At 44.6% G+C, this 19,915-nt stretch overlaps 1 protein-coding gene across 3 annotated transcripts in view; it reads left to right on the top strand.

Moving 5' to 3' along the window:
* Nucleotides 1-19,915, top strand: part of FGF13 (fibroblast growth factor 13) — a gene marked incomplete at its 5' end in the record, with an annotated part of 525,641 nt that overhangs the window by 210,055 nt on the left and 295,671 nt on the right. The window lies entirely within an intron of this gene.

The following is a 19,915-nucleotide window of genomic DNA, read 5'->3' as shown; positions in this document are numbered from 1 at the left end:
ACCCTTCTGCATGTTGGTAACAGAGCAGAGCTCTTTCGAATGACAGTATTTCCCCGGAGCCTTTTAGAAAAACAGTAATAAATTTCGGCATATTTCCAAACCGTGTGCCTCCCTGCACATTCTGCGACATGATTTGGGGACCCCAGCTGCGGAGCCTATGATGATAGCTCATTGTTATGTAGCATAGACCCATTCAATTATTCATTCAGCACATATTTACGGAGCATCTGCTCTGTGCCTATTCACCTGTAATGAGAATGAGAAATTTGATTTGCTGACTTAGTTGACAAGTTAGTCTGCTACAGAACGTAAGACCAGTTGAGGGTCATTAGCATAGCGATAGTTGAAGCCAAGAGCAGAAGACACTCACAGCAGGGGAGAGTATAGGGGCAGACGGGAAAGGGGTTAATGAAGGACGCTTGGGGTGTGTGAGTAAAAGAGTCCACCACAAAGACACACAGTGAGCTAGGTGGAAATGTTTCTGCTTCTTGTTCCTAACTAGGGAACAGGTGAAAACCAGAGGCAGAGAGAGAGAGAGATCGAGTCTTAGAAATAAAATTATTAATTTTATCTGTAACAGTAAAATTGCTTTATTTTCATTGTTATGATGATAAGATTTTTTCCTATCTTCAAAGGTCTTATAGGTTACTAATAAAATCATATCGATTATGTTTGTTTCCCCTCATCAACACTTGAAAGAGATGCCAAAAACTCAGCCTCTGTGCACTGGTGCCAGATCAAATCACAGAGACAGAGTTTTGGGTGAAGTAGAAAAGAATAGCTTTATTACTTTGCTAGGCAAAGAGGGATACAGTGGGCTCGTGCCTCAAAAACTGTGTGTCCCACCTCCGGGGGGAATTGGTGAGGAGTTGTATAGCAGTGGTTCAGGGGCCGGGTTGGGTGTGCGCAGGGTCTGCATTCCTTTAATCTGGCCTCAGGTGGTCTCCTGATGCGCTTCTCTGGTTCCTTTAATCTGGCCTTTGGAACTCAGGGAAGGTCATGGAGGCTGAAGGTCTGTTCCCTACAAACAAGGAACAGGGGGCACAGAAAGACTTCTGCGTCTAGGAGCCCCATAGCGTCCTGCTCGATTTCAAAAGTGAAGTCACAGATGAATAGCATATGTTGTATATATACTTAATTTATCACCAAAATGTGGTACATGTGTTTTATAGCCAAAATCTGAATAATAGCTGTTAAGAAAACAGATATTAACCTCACCCTCCTTGAGAAATTTCCAATATGAGTTCAAGAATTCACCCCCCACCCCCAATGTACCTGACTACTACTACTGTTACCGTAAGCTAATTTGCTAATGTTAACATTTTTCATACATCATTTGGACCACCAGTCTCTCTGCCATCCAAGCCAATAAGAAGTCATTTTGGTCATCGCTGAGATTATTCAACTAAGTGAACGCCAGCCAAATCTTTGCCTTAACTGAAAATGATCCAATTTTGAATTTCAAAATTTGATTAAATGAATTAAATCCCTGAGTTCCATCTGCGGAGCTTCACATCTGGAGCTACGTGCAAGGTTTGCATCTTACAGTTTGTTACTCAGGCTGGTTCCCCCAGTCCTGGCAGGGTATTCAGAAGAACCCACAGGATAAACAACAAGGTCCTACTGTATAGCACAGAGAACTATATTCAATATCCTCTATCCTATGATAAATCATAATGGAAGCGAATATTTTTAAAAAAGAATACATCATCTATATCATCTATATCTATCTGAATCACTTTGCTGTACACCTGAAACTAAAACAACATTGTAAATCAACTATACTTCAATTAAAAAAAGAAAAGAAAACAGTGGACATGAAAAACAATGTAGAAGAACCCATGGGGTTATCAGTAGATTAGGAGCAGAGTCTAGGAGCTCACCCTCTAGGGGCAGAGGAAGGATGGGCCAGAGTGGTCAGTGGTGCTGGGGAGCTCTGAATTCTTTTCCTTTTTTTGCGGTACGCGGGCCTCTCGCTGCTGCGGCCTCTCCCGTTGCGGAGCACAGGCTCCGGACGCGCAGGCTCAGCGGCCGTGGCTCACGGGCCCAGCCGCTCCGCGGCATGTGGGATCTTCCCGGACCGGGGCACGAACCCATGTCCCCTGCATCGGCAGGCGGACTCTCAACCACTGCGCCACCAGGGAAGCCCGAGATCTGAATATTGAAAATAACTTGAACCCTAAAAAAACAGAGGATACGTACTGTCACTCCTACTGAGCCTGTTGCTGCCTTTGTGGCTGTGTCACAACATTCATTCTATACCCCAGAGACATCTTCTTGGGAAGTCTTTTCAGCCTCCTGTTGGTACCTCCACTTCCTTGGTATATAGGGGTCATCTCTCTTGGAGCGGGGCTGGGCCATTTAATTTAGTACATGCCTCCAGAGGGACACATACATTGCAAAAGCTCTGCTGCTTGCTTTTTTTTTCTTGGGAGGTTTGGGAAGTTTTGTACATTTAAAATATTTGTCGCACAGCAACATTTTAACAGTACTCAATATTTGACTTGAAGAGATGGAAGATCATGGGTGACTTTTTAAAATGTTCTTTCTAGTTCTGTTCATTTTCCTTGCTTCCTTCCTGTGACTCTTTATTTTGATACACTTTTCATAATATCATGTGACAAGAAAATCAAATGTTACATATTCCTATTTTAAAAATGTATTCAGTGGGAAAATAGGACTGCATTACGGAAATTAGTTCTAGAGCCTGTTTACTTGGTATGTCAGCCTTCTCTTTAAAAATATTTCCATTATGTGGGAAAATGTGCCTTTCTCCCTCCCTGTGTGGGCAACACAGACTCTTGATGATGCAGTGATTATCTAGATCTGTTAACCCAATAGAGGGCAAGTTCGGCTTTAAGGACATGGTGGAGAGGAAGAAATTCAGGCTGGGGCGATGAGGGGTCATGGCACATACTTTCACATTCTGGCTCTGCCATCCCCTTATTGTTTGATCTTGGACTTGTCTTGGGTCTCAGTTTCCTTATGAGTAAGGTGAGAGAAATTATGCTAGATGAGCTCAAAGTGCTACATTGGTCATAATTACCATCTTCAGCCATGAAGCTGGGCTCTGTGCTCTAATAGAGCAAAAAAATAGAAACAAACAATCCCACCCCTGGTAAGTTTCCTTACCCATAGTCAGAAAAACAGAGTGGTTAAGGGCCTGGGCTCCGGAGCTAGCCTGTTCGGGTTTGAATTTTACCTCTATCACTTACAAGCTATATGACCTTAGGTGAGTTCCTCCATGGCTTTATGCCTCAGTTTTTTCATCTGTCAAATGGGCATAAAAATAGTTCGTAGTTACCTCATTGGTTTTTTTTTTTGCTGTATGCGGGCCTCTCACTGTTGTGGCCTCTCCCGTTGCGGAGCACAGGCTCCGGACGCGCAGGCTCAGCGGCCATGGCTCCCGGGCCCAGCCGCTCCGCGGCATGTGGGATCCTCCCGGACCGGGGCACGAACCCGTGTCCCCTGCATTGGCAGGCGGACTCTCAACCACTGCGCCACCAGGGAAGCCCTACCTGGTTGTTTTAAGGGTAAAATAAGTTAAGGTCTGTAAAGCCTGCAGACTCAAGAGTCCATTATAAACAAGGTGCTAAAAATTTTTTAGTTAGTTAAGCTATATGGTATCTACATAGGACACATAATGCAGCCGTCTTTTTCTCTCTCAAGGCCCTGTAGAAAAATAATGCCGTGTCTAAGTTTATGACCAGAGGGCTTTTACTTATCAGAAGGATAAGAGTCTCACCTTGTAAGATTATTCTAATGCTATTCATTTTACTGAGGAAATGATGTTCTAATTTACTACTTATTTTTTAAAAAACAAGAGTTTGGGTAATAATTATTCCATTTCTTTAAGACTACTGTTTGGTAAATTGGCAACCACACTTGGCAATCACTATAGATAACTATAGTTGTAGATAACTATTTTCCTAGGGCTTGGGAAGGGGCAAGGTCCTTTTGACTGCTTTTGTCCCCAGGCAGTTTTGTTTTGCTTCCTCTCAGCTGGAAGCAGGCACACTTGGGTCCCTGGGAAGAGCCCTGCACGTTCTTCTGAGGGTCCCCACTTGTCCAGAGTAACCTTGGCCAAAGCCTAGAAGCACTTACTAGCTCTTTTAGCCTCTGCAGCTACCAATGTTTCCCATCTTCTAAATTGTACTCAGGGAAGAGGAGAGCAGGGGCTGTTGACTGAGTCACTTTTATGTTTACGCTCTGTAAGCATGGCTGAGGATGTGTTGTTGCCGGAAACTTCATACAGTTTACCGGAAGTATCAGGTGGGAAGGACATGCGTGAGAGACAGGTGACCTGAGGTCTGCTGCATCCCTGCCACTATTCACTGTCCCCTCCCCTCTTGGTGTGTCCGTAGAACGTGCGCGCGCGCGCACACACACACACACACACACACACACACACAATTACCCCCCAAAGCAGGGACATCAGTTCTTGTCTGTAAACCTGTGAAACATGCGTTCCTTCCCAAGTTTGCTGTTAGCTAGACACGGCCTCAACTTTCTCTTCCACACAGTCCTAGTGGACGATGCGAATCATTTTCGTCCTCACTTCCCAGCAGTATGGTGAGGACGAGCGTGCTAAAGTCAGGTGACACCATTTGAGCTCTTTGGGAGGAAGCTACTATCTAACTAAAAGGCATTCATATCATTAGGTGCAGTGCCATTAATATTTCCCCAAACTGCCTTTATCCTGTTAGTGCCTGTAGGTAATTTTTGTGGCTGGGGTACATCTCCATTCGTGCTTTCATTTTAATGAGAAGTGATGATGGTATTGCTCCATTAAAACAACCCACAGTGGGGCTTCCCTGGTGGCGCAGTGGTTGAGAGTCCGCCTGCCGATGCAGGGGACACGGGTTCGTGCCCTGGTCTGGGAAGATCCCACATGCCGCGGAGCGGCTGGGCCCGTGAGCCATGGCCGCTGAGCCTGCGCGTCCGGAGCCTGTGCTCCGCAATCGGAGAGGCCACAACCGTGAGAGGCCTGCGTACCGCAAACAAACAAACAAAAAAACAACCCACAGTGAACTGACACAGGATCTTCGGACATGACAATTTTAGCTTGCTTCTGAAACAAAACAAAATATCACAAAGAAATGCTGAAGTCCTTTCTGACTCTGGTCTTCATAGTCAAACGTGCTCATTTTATAGACAGTGAAACTGAGGGTCTGAGAGAAGTAGAATTTTCCCGAAGACTCTCAGCTAGCTGGTGGCAGAGCTGGGACGAGGACCCTGGCTGATTGCTGCTAGGCCCCTGGACCATATAGATGAAGGTTTCTCCTGTACCCGTCTGTGAAGGCGTGTATTTGATTCTATTTGGCTGAAATGATGATTTCCTCTACCTTTTTTTTGTACAACTTCCTCAGTGGCTGCTTTTCAGTGTCTCCTGAGTTCCATGCAGAAGTCTGTTACTGAAATGCAGAATCCATTTCCTCCCGCTATCATAATTTGTTTTTCATTGAAAAATACATTCTGAGTTTGGGTTTTATCTTCTTTTGTTTTCCCCTGCTGTATGTGTGTCCTGACTATACGGATGGGTTGGACAAGGATTGTGACATTACATAGAGGAAAGGTTGATGGTGTCGTTAAAGCAGAGAAAATGGGCTTGAAATAAGAAAAGTGTAATTATTCCAAGCACAACTACTCTGCTTAACTCAAATTGGATTCATGGATTCTGACAACACCCAACAACTCAGATGATTTCCCCCCGACCTGCCCATACCCCATCTCCGGTCCCACCTGCATTCTTGACCTTAGGGAACCTTCCCCCAACCCTGATTACATCCTTCAACCTGAAAGACTCACTTCAGCTGAGACCTTCCTACCCCATAAGTCAAGTCCTCCACTGCTGGCTACACTCTTACCCTCACGCTCCCCGATAGTACTGAACATTCCTGGGTGTTCTTCCAAGCCTTGCCAAACTGCTCAGCCCTGAGCAATGATCCTTGATCCTGACTACCTACTGGTGACTGATTCCGGAAGCCAGATCTAAGGCAGGGGGTGGGAGCAAAGGAATTAAATGAATCGAGAGGTCATATGGGAGGGAGAGAGAAGTAAGGGGTGAGAAGATGGAGTGCGCTGATGACGAGAGGGGCCTCGTGATGTGGCTCCTGAGCGTAAAATGAATGCCCTGTGCTTTTGAATGAAGACTCTGGGGATGAGTTGAATAAATTACATAGGCAGTTCCCGATTCCCATCACCCGGTGGGCTGAGGAACAAGTGGATTATTGGACTGTATCGCCTGAATCTGAAGGGAAGGGCTGATTGAAAATTCTCTGGACCCCTATGTGGGTGAATATTGGTAGTGTGAAGAACTGGTCTGTGATCCCTTCAAAGAATACGTCCTGCCCATCCTCACATCCACCCCTTCACTCCTAGCATCCTGGCGCATACCTAGCTTATAGCTTTTGCTCAGTGTAGACTCATTTGTTCAGGATAATTCTCAAACTCTTAATTCTTACCTGCCTCATTTCTCACCACCGTAAGCCCCTGCTCTGCTGTTCTTGTGTGCGCGCGCACACACACACACGTGCACGCACACCTCCATTCCAACTGTGAATGGGCCATGTGCTTTGACAGTCTTGCCTTTGCACCTGCTATTTCTCTGTGTACCATGTCCTTTGCCTCTACCTCTTGTTCAGTCTTCCAGTCGTAGCACAGGTCTTATTTTGTCCAAAAAGTTTTTCTTGCTGACCCAAGAATCCCCCCAGATGTCCTTTCTCTGTGTTCTGATAGCATTCCACTCTTATGGCATCATCGTCATAGAAGTGAAATAAACAAAAGTTGACAGTTTTGTTTCCGACCTCATCTCATATTGAGCTGTGAGCTTGTAGCGGGCCGAGGCTGCATCTCATTCAGCTCTTTCTATCTCTGGTGCTTAGCGCATGGCCTGGCACCTATTAGGCTTTCAATATATGTTTCCTGAATATATGATTGGAAAGCGTCTTCCTACTTATCATGTCTGCTCCATTCGATCCTTTTGTTCACCTCTTCCATTGTTTTTGTCTATAAACTGAATACACAGATCATGAAGTCACCAAAATTAAAAGGCATTGACAAGCAAACCCTATTCATACTTATCATCTAGGAAACAAAAGATACCGGTATCTCTCCTAACCATGAATTTCTCCCATGCTTTCCCTCCACTAAAGACACAAGAAATACTTCTGGAAGCATACCTGGTGCTGACTATCACTACTGTTCTCTAGAGATTATTAACATTTATCAACCAGCTGTTTCACGGGAAGAGCTTTAGCAGTTGTTTTGCATTTTGTAGCTAATTTCAGGAACTGGCTACCAGTGCAAAATTTGATTTTTAAAAGAAAACATTCTCTCCCTAATCAAGTCCACATGGGAAAGACAACATCAAATTATTACCGATCAGCATTCATGAGCCAGGAGAGAGATGAAGTAGTAGATTCTTCTTGATTCCTAGTTAAGAAGTTGAAAGGCAGGATATTACACGTTTCAAGGAAATTTGCAGAATCCGGTGATGCAAATGTTGGAGACTTAAAATGAGGCGAGGTTTGGCTCAGGGATTAAAAGGAATGAGTAAGAAGTGCTTTTAGAATATTAGAGAAACCCAGACTAATAGAGCTGGAAAAAGGCTTTTAACATCTAGTTCAGTGATCCTCAATTTCTTGTGCTTGTATTCCCCCTAAAATGATAAAAGTATTTTGAAAAACTATGTAACCGTTCACGTCATTATTTTTACATATATGACTCATGACTTTAAATGGTTTTAAAGGATGTAGTTTTCACTGTTTTGTATATTTATTACATACTTTATGTATATTTTCATCACAACCTTGGAAATGATCAGTTAGCACATTCAGTTTATGGAAAATGTCCACCATATAGCCTCAGCAGTGAAACCAGCCCTCATTGTCAAACCAATCAGCCAGCTAAGGTTGACTTTCTGGTTAAAAGAGTTTGATTTGATTATATTCTCCTGTGACAGGTATCACTGAACTGAAATTCTAACGTGAAGAGAGGTCGATAAGGCACAGAGTCTTGCCATGGTTTGTCACCTGGATGAAATAAAGGCCCTGCCTCATCAATATCTCTTACCCCAGCACTCTTGGGTTTGTTCTACAAGGACTCTCCTTCAGGAGTTCCATGTTCTTGAATCTTCCCTTTGTTGTTTTGTACTCCAGAGGATGTTACTCCCTGAGATAATGTTCCACAGTAAAATTAAGGGTGGCCAAGAGGTCTGTCTCTCTTTTGTCAAGTGGGAAAAAGGACAGTGTGAAAATGGAGGTGGGAAAGGAAGATCTACAGATGATGGGCAGATATCCTGCCATACTGACCGCCTGGAAAGTCAGATACCCAAACTTGGGAATCTCTGACCTCCTTCTCTCTACTTCTGAGAGAAGTCTACTTCTCTCTCATTTTACTGATAGGCTAACTAAGATCTAGAAAGAAGCATGGGCCCACCCCAGTTGGTGATGCTTGTTAACCAGTGGCAGAGCCAGTATGGGAATATAGGTGTTTTGATTTCCCAGCTAGTGTGCTTCCTGCCCCATGATGTCTCAACCTGTCCTACGGTGAAGCAACTGTAGTCTCTTTTGGCAGTCACAGTGGAGTTTTCTCGTAGAAGATGAGCTCTGACCTTGACGTTTCTTCGCAGGGAGGTGTGTTTACATAGAAAACTCAAGGATGGTAGTTATTTGTATCTGCTCTGACATTCATTGCAGGTTAAGCAGGTAGGGTTACCTGTAATTTAACAAGGCTGTTCTATATGAGTGGAAAAGGCACTTTACTATGGGGCCAAAGCCTCATGGCAGCTATCAGCTTTTTGAATAGTTTACTATTCACCTCATTTTGTTAGTCTCCTGGGTTAAATTGCAAGGTCTCAAAGTACATAAACTCTGTCTTTTATTTCTTTATCTCAGAGTCCCTTAAAACACTCAGTAACTTGAATGTCTCTGGAGTCAAACTGCCTTGGTTCAAATATTGGTTCTGCTGCCTGCCAGCAGTATGACTTTGGACAAAGAATTAACCGCTCAATCCCTCAGTTTCCCCTTCTGTAAAATAGGTTGTAAGGATTGAGTACACGATATGTCAAGTGCTTGGAAGTATACCTTATACTTCCAAGTATAATTATAACTATAATTATAATACTATTCAGTAAATGTTATCTATCGTTATCATTACTGTTGATTGAAACCGTTAAGTAATCTTTCCTTAGGACAATTAGGGGAGTTAGCCCATGGAGATTAAACAGGTTGGAAAGTACATTAAATTCACCCAGAGGCAAGCTCCCAGGGAGAGAGCGCAGGTCTGCAGAAAGGGAAGGTCTAGACAGTGTTATGGAGGTTTCATCAAGTCCCACATAGAATAGTTTAGGACAGTGCTATCTAATAGAACTTTCAATGGCGACAGAAATGTCCTGTATCGACACTGTCTGATATGGTCGCCACTAGTCACGTGTGGCTTTTGAGCACTTGGGATTTGGATAATCCTTGTGAGAAATTGAATTTTTCGTTTTATTTAACAGTAATTAACTTACAGTTAAATTTCAGTGGCCACGTGTAGCTACACGTTGTACAGGTTCAAGACTTCAGCCTTGTTTTTGTCGGTTACCTTAAATCTTTGAGTAGGAAGCCAGTGTCAGGTGAGACGGTGGAGGTAAAACTGGCTCGAGGAGAGTGAATGCCATGTAGTTGGGAGCCGTGACTTGGAATTAGGGGCTGGTTCCAAGTGGGCTCTCCTATGTCCCTCTTCTGGTTCTGTCCCTCCTTTGTTGCTACCTCTCCCTCTAGCTCTGCCCTCCTTCCTCCTCTTTCTTCTGTATCCCCTCCATCATTCCTCCTTCTTTCCCTGTGGCCAGGCTCCTTAGCCAAGTATATTTTGAGACCTGTGCAGATGTAGCTAAGTTCCTACCCATTAAGGTCAATAACATATCCATGAGAAAGTCTATTAAGACGTGTGGGGCAACGGCTAATTCCTTAGGAACAGAAGCTGACTGGGGGAAGTCACAAGCTGTGGCAAAAAGAGACATTTTCTCACACTATGGTCGTACGAAGAGTGAGCCTCCATCAATTTAGTATTGATTGCATTCATCTTTTAAGTAGTAGGTCATGGGCAAGATCACTTAAGATTTTGTTGACTGTCAGGGGAGGCTCCCACTGTTTACCCAAGCTAGATACAGATGATATTTCAATACCTTCTTCATCTTAGAAAGACAAATACCATAGGATATCACTTATATGTGGAATCTAAAATATGACACAGGGACTTCCCTGGTGGCACAGTGATTGGGAATCCGCCTGCCAATGCAGGGGACACAGGTTCGAGCCCTGGTCCGGGAGGATCCCACATGCCGCAGAGCAACTAGGCCCTTGTGCGCCACAACTACTGAGCCTGCACTCTGGAGCCCGAGAGCCACGACTGCTGAGCCCTCGCACCACAACTACTGAAGCCCGCGTGCCTGGAGCCCGTGCTCCACAATGGGAGAAGCCACCACAACGAGAAGCCCGCGCACCGCAACGAAGAGTGGCCCCCGCTCGCCACAGCTAGAGAAGAGCCCGTGCACAGCAGCAAAGACCCAGCCCAGCCAAAATATAAATAAATAAATAAATAAATAAATAAATAAAAATATGACACAAAGGAACTTATCTATGAAACAGAAACAGAATCATGGAGATAGAGAACAGACTGATGGTTGCCAAGGGGGGCAGGGGAGGGATGGATTGGGAGTTTGGGGTTAGCACATGCAGACTATTATATATAGAATGGATAAACAACAAGGTCCTACTGTATAGCACAGGGAACTATATTCAATATCCTATGACAAACTATAATGGAAAAGCATATGAAAAAGAATATATGTATAACTGAATCACTTTGCTGTACAGCAGAAATTAACACAACATTGTAAATCAACTCTACTTCAGTAAAAATTACCAAAATAATACCTTCCTCATCTTGGAACACATTCTATTTTGAAGGCGTAACTAGTCCTACAAGGGAAAGAGAAACACTTAATGTAAATCAAGAAAATGAATTGCGATTATGATATTTGGAAAGTGACGAGGTCCTAGCCAGATCACGTGAACCGAGAATTGCACACAGTGTCATCCAGGCAGTGTCTGGGGCCAGCGTTCACCATGGGAGCAAAGTTACATACCTTGTAGCACAACTCCTTTCTGCATTTCTCACATCCAGGTTAAAACAGCTCATTGTTAGTATTTTCACTATTTTAAATGTGCACTGAGTTATAGTTAGGATCTTAAGTGGCTCCAACATTTGCTGTTGTCAAAGCAGCTGTTTTGCAGGGCACCAGCAGACCTCTTTTTATTTGTGGAGCCCATCCATATTAAAATTATAACTTCAACAGCTTTCTGTGGAGAAAATGGTGGCTCTGACCTTTTATTCCATTTGACCGTGGAGAAGAGGACCATAATTTCAACAATCAAATCCCCAGAGTGTTCTCGTGCGCATTTTCTTTCTACAAAATGTTATTCTGTCTGTCTGCTCGTAACGTACCTTAATCCATTTTCAATGACCTTTTTTTTTCCACAGGAAATTCTCACAAATACTTTTCATTTTCTTTACAATGGAGGTAACCGTTGTAAGTTCTTACACATCTTTGTAGAGGAAATTTATATATTATAGCTGTAATTCACCCAGAAAGTGGGAAAGTAGGCCTTGTTCTGGGTGGCCCCCGCCGGGGCCCAGGAGCTTTTCAGAGTCCTGTGTCTAACCCAGGTAATACGGTGTTTGAAGGTCAGACTGCAAACAGCGATTGCCAGTGAATGGCCATGAATACAAGTCCAGGCTTCAAAAAAAAGGTTTTTTTTCTGAGAGAGAATGAGAAGTATCCAATGAACAGTGACACAAAATCGAATACAGCAGGTCCCAGACAGCTGCCTCCAATCCCGTTTTCCTGTACGGGGCAAAGAGCTGCCTTGCCAGTATATTCTCCACACTGGTGCAAGCGTAAGCTTTCTCAAGTATAGCCTAGTGATCTTGCCCTCTGCTGTTCTCAGACCTCTGTACCACCTTAATGTCGGCCAGATGCAGTCGTTTCTGTCCCAAAGTCAAAGTCCTGCATGACTTTGCTCTTACTCTCGTCCCCAGCCTTTCTTCTCATGGGTCTGCTCTCCTGAAGCCCCAGTCAACTGTTTTCAGCTCTCTTGTCACCACTCTTCCTCCAGCGTCCTTTTTCTCCTCTGGATCTGTCGACCAAAGAGTTATCCATTCTTCTAATCCCAGTTCAAATCCTCCCTTCTCCAAGGAACCTTCCCAGAGCCCCCAAACGTACTCAAGGCCCTTTTCTCTGTAGTCCTCTGGCACTTTGAAACTACGGTGTCATAGAAGAGCTTGCGTTCAGAAACGCTGGGTTTGAATCCCAGCTCTGCCATTTGCCATTTGTGATCTTGGACAAGACATTGAACCTCACTTTCTGAGCCAATGCCTTCATCTGGAACATGGAGAAAATAACGCCTCCCCTGCACACGTCAGAGGCTTGCTGTGACCCTTGAAGGAGGTGACGCACACGAAGCTCTTAAGTAGACAATGAAATGCCACGAACATGGGCAGTACTGGTCCTTTTATTATTGTTCTTCAATGAAAAATCAAGCAAGGCTGCTTTGAAACTCATTCTGAAAGGTGCCGAGGGAAGATGTTTGTCACCCAATCCCTGGGCATGACCAGCAAACTGTCCCAGAAGCTGTAGTCTTTCAGTCTCTAAACTCGACTTTCCAGATGGCCTCCGGCACTAGAAGACGCGTAGAAACCTTTAGTCACACTACATGTTCGGATTTAGAGCGCTTGCTCGCACGGGTGAGGTCCACAGTGACGCATCCTCAGTCTCCTTTAGTGATGAATGCTAAAAACTAATACATGTACCTGAAATCCTAGCTGTTAGTTTCCCAAACCCATACTCTGCTGATCTGATATACTGTTAGACTTTTCTCCTTCATTCCTTTTCCTACAATGTTGAGGGGTTCTCCTAACCTTCATTAAGTATTCAAGAGTTGAAGACTTAGAAGTAGACAGAGGAGATAGTGACTCAGTGAAAAGGGTGTTGAGAGGTGAGAATGAGGTCTCAGAGTGGTGACTTGGCAGAGCTATAGAGATGGTGCTTCTATATGGTGTCTTGCCTGAGCCCTTGTTCTCGGGGGCGGGGGATCCGAAGCAGGCTGGATTAGAAAATGAAACAAATGGCACCATGGGGTCAAAGAGCATATAAATCCCAGCTGGACCTCTTAGGCTCACTGTAAAATGAGGCTGATTCCTGCTCTCCTTCCCTCTCTCCATTCAGTTATTTACAAAAAGACTTAGTGGACCATGTGTCAGGCACTCTGCTGGGGTGTATGGATATCAGAGTGAACAAAACACTCACCCTGCCGTCAGGAAACTTAGAATTTAACCGATTGTACCTACCTTCCTGTCAGTTCAGCCTGGTGTGAGGATTGAATGAGAGTGGTGGATGTAAAAGTGGCCAAAACATAGTCAGGGCTCACAAAGTGTGGCCATCCTTTCTTTGTCTTGCATCTTGGCGTTACACCACTCGGTGTACTTGACTCAGGCGTGCACACATGCACGTGTACCCGCATACATGCCCTCGGATCTCTGTGACTTTCATTTATTTTAGTCCAAGATTGTTGCCGTTTTCTTGCACAGCCCTTAGAACAGGTGAATCAGCCAGTCAAAAATGGACTCGGTGGACTTGCTTGAGTGACTCGACTGCCATCAAAGCAGGATGGATGAACGGATATAGTCACTGAGTCAGGTGGCTCTCAGCGTTCCCATTGGTGTTAGAATTTCAAATTTAGTTTCCTGCTGCTGTCTGTGGTTGGTTATACATGGGAGTCAGTGACAAGCTATCAGCTCTCCAATTTGTTGTAATGATGTGCTGCTTAAAAGACATCCCTAATACATTGCATTTGGGGTTCAGAAGCCTGTGCTCTTACAAGAAAATGACAGTAGTAATGAAAACTGTGCTGCGCTATCTTATGACAAGTTTCATGAGTATGACATCCCGCAAACTCATTTTCCAGGCATTGCACGAGTTCTCTTGCTATATTGCAATTGTATGTCCTAATTGCTCATCCACCTCCACACTCTGCCCTGCATGCACCAGGTAGGTCAGGTCTTTGTGAGTGATTCCACCAAGTAAGTCAGGAAGCTGAAAGCCAGCCTAGATGTTTCCTTCTCTGTCACCCACCCTCCCCCAAATCTGTTCCGTCGCAAAGTTCTCTTGAGTTTGTTCCTTAAATAGATGTCCTCTCCAGCCCCGCGGCCACTACCTTAGTCCGTGCTCGCATGATCTCAGTCATCAATGACACCAATAATGTAGACGCCTCTTCACCTCCAGTCAGCCCTGCTCCACGTTCCCCACCCCCCCTCCTTCAGAAGCCATTTACTCGCTCACGGTGACCGTGTCACTTTCCCGTTCAGTGTCTGTCAGTGGCTCCATATTGCTTATGCAGAATAAAGCCTGAACTCCTTGGCGTGCTACACAAAACTCTGCCCAGTTTGTCTCCTCTCTATCCAGTCTCAGCTCTCATCATCCCTGTTAACTTCCCAGTCATACCAAAATACTTAAGAGTTCCAGAATAGAGCGTTCATTTGTTCTTTCAGCAGCTATTTATGTCTAGACACTGGGTATACCGCTGTGAACAAAATAGAACCAAGGTCCTTTCTCCATAGAATTTCCATTCTAGTGGGGAAAACAAAAAACACACACATTATTTGTACAACTTCTTTATCTTTCCATATGCCCTTTGCTCTCCCTGAAGAAACTTCCTTACCCTCTGTCTGTCTACATCTAGCCCGCTGCCCTCTCAGGAGTTAGCTTTTAAGCATTACAGCTAAGGTAAATTTCAGCCTGCTTTCCTCTTTTTCTCTGTGCGTTGGCATATTTTGAGTATAGCATTTGTTTTTCTGTTGTTGTTCTCATTGTTTTCATGTCATATCCAGCCCTCATGATGTTCTCTGTTTAAGGGGACAGTATCTTTTTCTCTTTGTCTTCAGAGCACCCAGCACTTTGCCAGCACTTAATCGGGACTCCAAAAACGCATTTAAGTCCATGAAAGAATTAAAGGAAGGAAGGAAAGCCATTTATTTCCATTTCTTCATAGCTTGGAAAAGTTTTAACTAGTTTTAAATGATGCCCCAGTAGGATTGCATAGTCAAGAAAATGCCACTGAATTTTACAACGGATGATATTTCCTAAAATGTATGGAAGGAATGAGTATTCCCTCCCTGATCTGGTTTATAAGTCATTGTCTCATCAACTTTATATTAAACTAAGAAATTAAATGAAATCTCCCTCACACGCAGGTAAGTTCGTCTTTGCCTCATATCCTATTGCTGTGTAATAATGGTCAGAGTTTACAAGAAGGAGAAAAGCAGGAATCACAAAGAAAATGATTGAAAGAGTTGACAGATCAAAATTTAAAAAAAAAAGAAAGAAAACTTCCATTCATCAAAATACCAAAAATAAAAGAAGCTGTTCTTTAACACTCCCCTTTATCGGCTATAGACGTTAAAGAGACTTCTGAACTTCAGTGGTCTCTTCAGGGCTGGTTTCATGGGTGTGTGTTCTGTGCTTGGTCTAATGCTCTGCGGTTGCCATCTTGAAATTCTTAATTTTTGAACAAGGGGCACCCTCCGCTCTCATCTTGTACTGGGCCCCCCAAATCATGTACCTAGCCCTGAGTCTCTTAAATCATTCTAGAACCTTCCTGCTGCCAGTGATAACTTTTACATCAGGCCCACTTGTATTATGCTTGGCAAAAGAATATAGGAAACTACCTGCTCAGTAAAATTGGGCTTCAAGGGGCATGTAGAGGGACACCTAAACGTTGATACCTTGGTAGTGTTCCGTATATCCTGGCATTCAGTCATCTGTTCCTTCCTTCATTTATTTTTATTTACTTATGTTTTGGCTGCGCCGTGCGGCTTGCAGGATCTTAGTTTCCCGACCAGGGATCGAACCCGTGCCCCCCTGCACTGGGAGCTCGGAGTCTTAACTACTGGACTGCCAGGGAAGTCCCGTGTTCCTTCATTAATTTAGCAGACTTTTCTGAGTCTACCCTTTGTGCCAAGCATAAAGGCCAAGAGTAGCTTCTCAACAAGTATTTGACAAATGTATATATGAACGTGTGGTGTGTTACTATCCCCGTTTTACAGATGATGAAACGAAAGCAGAGCTAGTTGATCCTGACCAAAGTCAAAGAGCTGTCAGGTAGTAAAATAGAAACAACCTTCCGGTTATTCACGTTGCTTTTCTAAACATTTAAAAGACACGTTTAGAAATGAGACTAATAAGACCAGCTAAATAAGGACTTTCCAGAAGCAAAACACCAAGTCTGAGGATTCTTTTTGGTTTGTTTTCTCTTTGTTCTCATGGGGTATGCAGTGCAATGAGGGAGGTCAGATAACTGCAGAGCAGATAAGTCCAACAACCCAAGGTAGTGTGAGGCAAGTACCAAGAGAGCTTGTGTAGGTGTGGGCTGCTGCGGTGACGTGGGAACGCAGAGAAAGGCAGAGGCACGCACTGGGCCAAGCCATGGTAATCCCCCAGGCTGCATCACCCCAGGGAGCTAGTCCCATGCGGGTTGGCTAGCCGGTGCCAAGGGAACAGTAACCTCTAAGGCAGGTGTGTAGGGACCCTCATGAACTCTTTCCCAGGTAATTTGTTCTCCAGACTGCCACATACCAGTCTGCCTCTGCAGAGGGCCTGGCCATGATCGGAGTCTTAGCAGCTGCCCAGAAAGTTCGAGTAGGGATCTCATGCCTCATGAAAAAGCACTCTCGGGGCCTGAAAGAGTTTACTGTTCCTACCAGTGATTGATGTGGGACAGTCTCTTAACCCGTCCGCAAGTGTTTATTGAGTGCCTACTATGTGCCGGGAAAGTCAAATGGGGCTTCTGTTTCTGGCAGCTGAACTTTTACTTCCATCTGTTTCCTTTGTCTTGAGGTGAACATCAGTCTGATGTGGAAGTGCAAAGGAAAGCTGTTTCTGTGCCTGCTCATTCTTCAGACACCTTTCTGCTAAACAGCTCCCAGCAGCTGTGCCAAGCCTTTCTGAACGCCAGGAAATCAGTTGCGCATTTTGAGAGTGTCTTATGGAAGTATTAATTGTTTCTCGTCACTATAATGGGTTCTAATTAGCTTGGACAATGCTCTCGGTCTCCTCTTTGAACAGACTCTGTGTGACTTGTAATGATTTCTCTAATTCTGATGGGCTAGATTAGATGGGAACCGATCTCTTGCTTTCCTTTCCTTTCCTTTTGATTTCTTCTTTCTTTGTAGATGTATCCTAATATCCTCATTTATACCCTATCTAGATTTACAGTGTAATGGATTTCTGTGGTGCAGGGCCTTCTGAACACTCCACATTCCTGCTAGCAGGGCTCATGGATACCGTTGAGAATCTGATGCAAACTATTCAATATTAACCCTTTCCCCAGAGAAGTGTACTTTTGCATAAATACGTATAACTCAACATCCAGTTACAGGGGTCGCAAGGATTTAGCCTGTCCGTGGATGTTTCCTCACAGCACATGAAGACCATAGAATTTCTACAGGGTCAACCCCACAGATCATTGAGTTCACTGGTTTTCAAAATTATTTTAACCACGGAGCCCTCTGGTTGAAGGGAGTAAAGGGAAGGGGGAGATGCTGCATGCTGCCCACACCTATCTCCCCCCAGAGTGCTTCCTAAGGAGGTTCTGAGGAACACAGTTTGAAACCCAGTGATCTAGTCCAATCCCTTCCTTCCTTCACCTCGGAATACTGATTCAAACAGAGGAGAAATGACTTAACCGAAGGTCACCGTTCACTCAGTGGCAGAGTGGAGACCTCCAGGGCAGAGCCTCGACCTTCCCTTATTTCTCTTCTAATTGCAAACCTCCTATCATCCGTACCACATTAGCGTCACAAAGAACCTGGGCGCAACGTGGCTTAAACCCACAATTATATATAATCATTGCTATTGAAGTAGGAGGAAATGGAAATACACAACTGACTTGCGTGTCCTCGGTCCATCCAGGCCGTCTTCATTCTGTCTCATTTCTGCTGGTTCTCTTGTCTTTGTGACCTGCATCCATTTTACAGCACGCACTCTATTAGAATACACATCACAGTCAGAAGTATCCTGTGTGCCCTCCACAAAGTAACGTCCCGTTGGCTTTGCACAAACACTCTGCCATAATTCGTAAAGAAGCGGCAGCCGGCTGTGGCCCTGGCACGGTTCCTGCTTGGCTTCAGGCCACCAGCTGGACAATCCAGGCTATTCTTGGGCTGGTCTCCTCCCCAGTCTTCTAACCTACTTTGTCACTGTCAAGAAACCCGACTGAGCCCCAGCTGCAGTCTGTAGACTTGTTGTGGACCTGACAATGGGCGAGCCATGCTGAGTCTGTCTGGGTCTCCCTTTGCTGTGCATTGGTCCAGGATGAAGATAACTGCTCTGCTTCTGGGCACCACAGTGGAGAGAGAGAAACAAACAAACTCAAGAAGGCAAAAAGGCAGTTCATAGACAGACACCGTTGTTGGGGTGAGGGGCGAGCTGGTCTCTAGACTTCCTGAGTTGAAGATCTGTATTTCCTTGGGTGGAATTTCTCTGTGCTGCACGGGAAGCAAAGATAGTTCATCTGCTAGGCCAGAGATCTGCTTACACAAGGCTTCAGCCTGTCCACGGGACCCGAGAACTAGTGACAGGTGGCCAGGCCAGTGTTCCCAGCCAGGACAGCGGCACAGTGGAGTGGTTACGAACACATGCTTTGGATGGCTCGGATATGACCTTGAATCATGGCACTGCCGCTTACTGTCTGTGGGGTCTTGGCCGAGTTCAGTTTCTTGGGCCTCCATTCCCTCATCTGTCAAGATGGAGAGTGTAATGTCTACATTAGAAGATAATTTTGATAGACTCTAGTCTTGGATCAACAAACAGAACCAGTGTTTAAGGGCAAACCCCTCCTTCCCTAAAGGGGACACTGAAGCCAAAGAGAGGAGCGGAAACTTAAATCATGGTTCCCCCAATAATCAGGGGCCGAACCCATGCTCTCCTCCCCGTGTCCTACCACATTTCCCGTGTCCCCTGCATGCAATCGTATTCTCCACCAACCCTCTGTATCCCGACTGTTCGGCCACTGACTATTGGGGGAACCATGATTTAGTTTCCGCTCCTCTCTTTGGCTTCAGTGTCCCCTTTCGGGAAGGAGGGGTTTGCCCTTAAACACTGGTTCTGTTTGTTGATCCAGGACTCGAGTCTATCAAAATTATCTTGAGTTTTTTGTTTTGTTTTGTTTTTTAAAGTACAGATGCTCAGGCGCCACCCGCAGACAGTCTGAGTGAGGAGATCTAGAGCATGGTCACAAATCTAGAGGACATTTCAAGTCCCCCAGGGGATTCTGATGAGTAGTCAGGTGTGAGAACCCCTGATTCAGGAGAGTTCTACAGGTCTTCCCTTCCGTGACTTCCATCAGTCTCGGGACTTTTTACCTTCACAAAACTGTCTCCCCATTAATTAGGCCCACCACTGACACATGCTGATTTTCACACAGAAAATCAGAGAGTATTTACACTTCCTCTAGAGGGCCTCAAAGATGAGATTTTTTTTCCCCATGGAGAATTCTTTTCTTTCCTGCCTTAGTGGCTTGAGGTCAGATTCTCAGGGATGTAATGTTAGGACAGAGTGAACTTCGAGGGATCCGCTTTCTTTTGGCTTCCCCAGATGATCACTCGCATCATTTAGAAAATGCATTTTTCTTTATTTTATGACTCCAGCTGCAGTAATGACGTTTAACAATTCATGTAATGGAGTAGAAGTATCTCAGGGTTGATCATAGTAATAGCTACTGAGCACCTTTTAAATGGCAGTTGCTACGTGTATTTCCTTAATCTTTATGATAATCCTTGAGATAGGCGTTAATATTTTTCCCAATTTTAAAAC

Source organism: Grampus griseus, assembly GCF_964374135.1.
Source record: "Grampus griseus genome assembly, chromosome: X".
NCBI classification, from domain to species: domain Eukaryota; kingdom Metazoa; phylum Chordata; class Mammalia; order Artiodactyla; family Delphinidae; genus Grampus; species Grampus griseus.
Note: the sequence above shows the minus strand (reverse complement) of the source record. Positions and strands in the feature narration are given on the sequence as shown.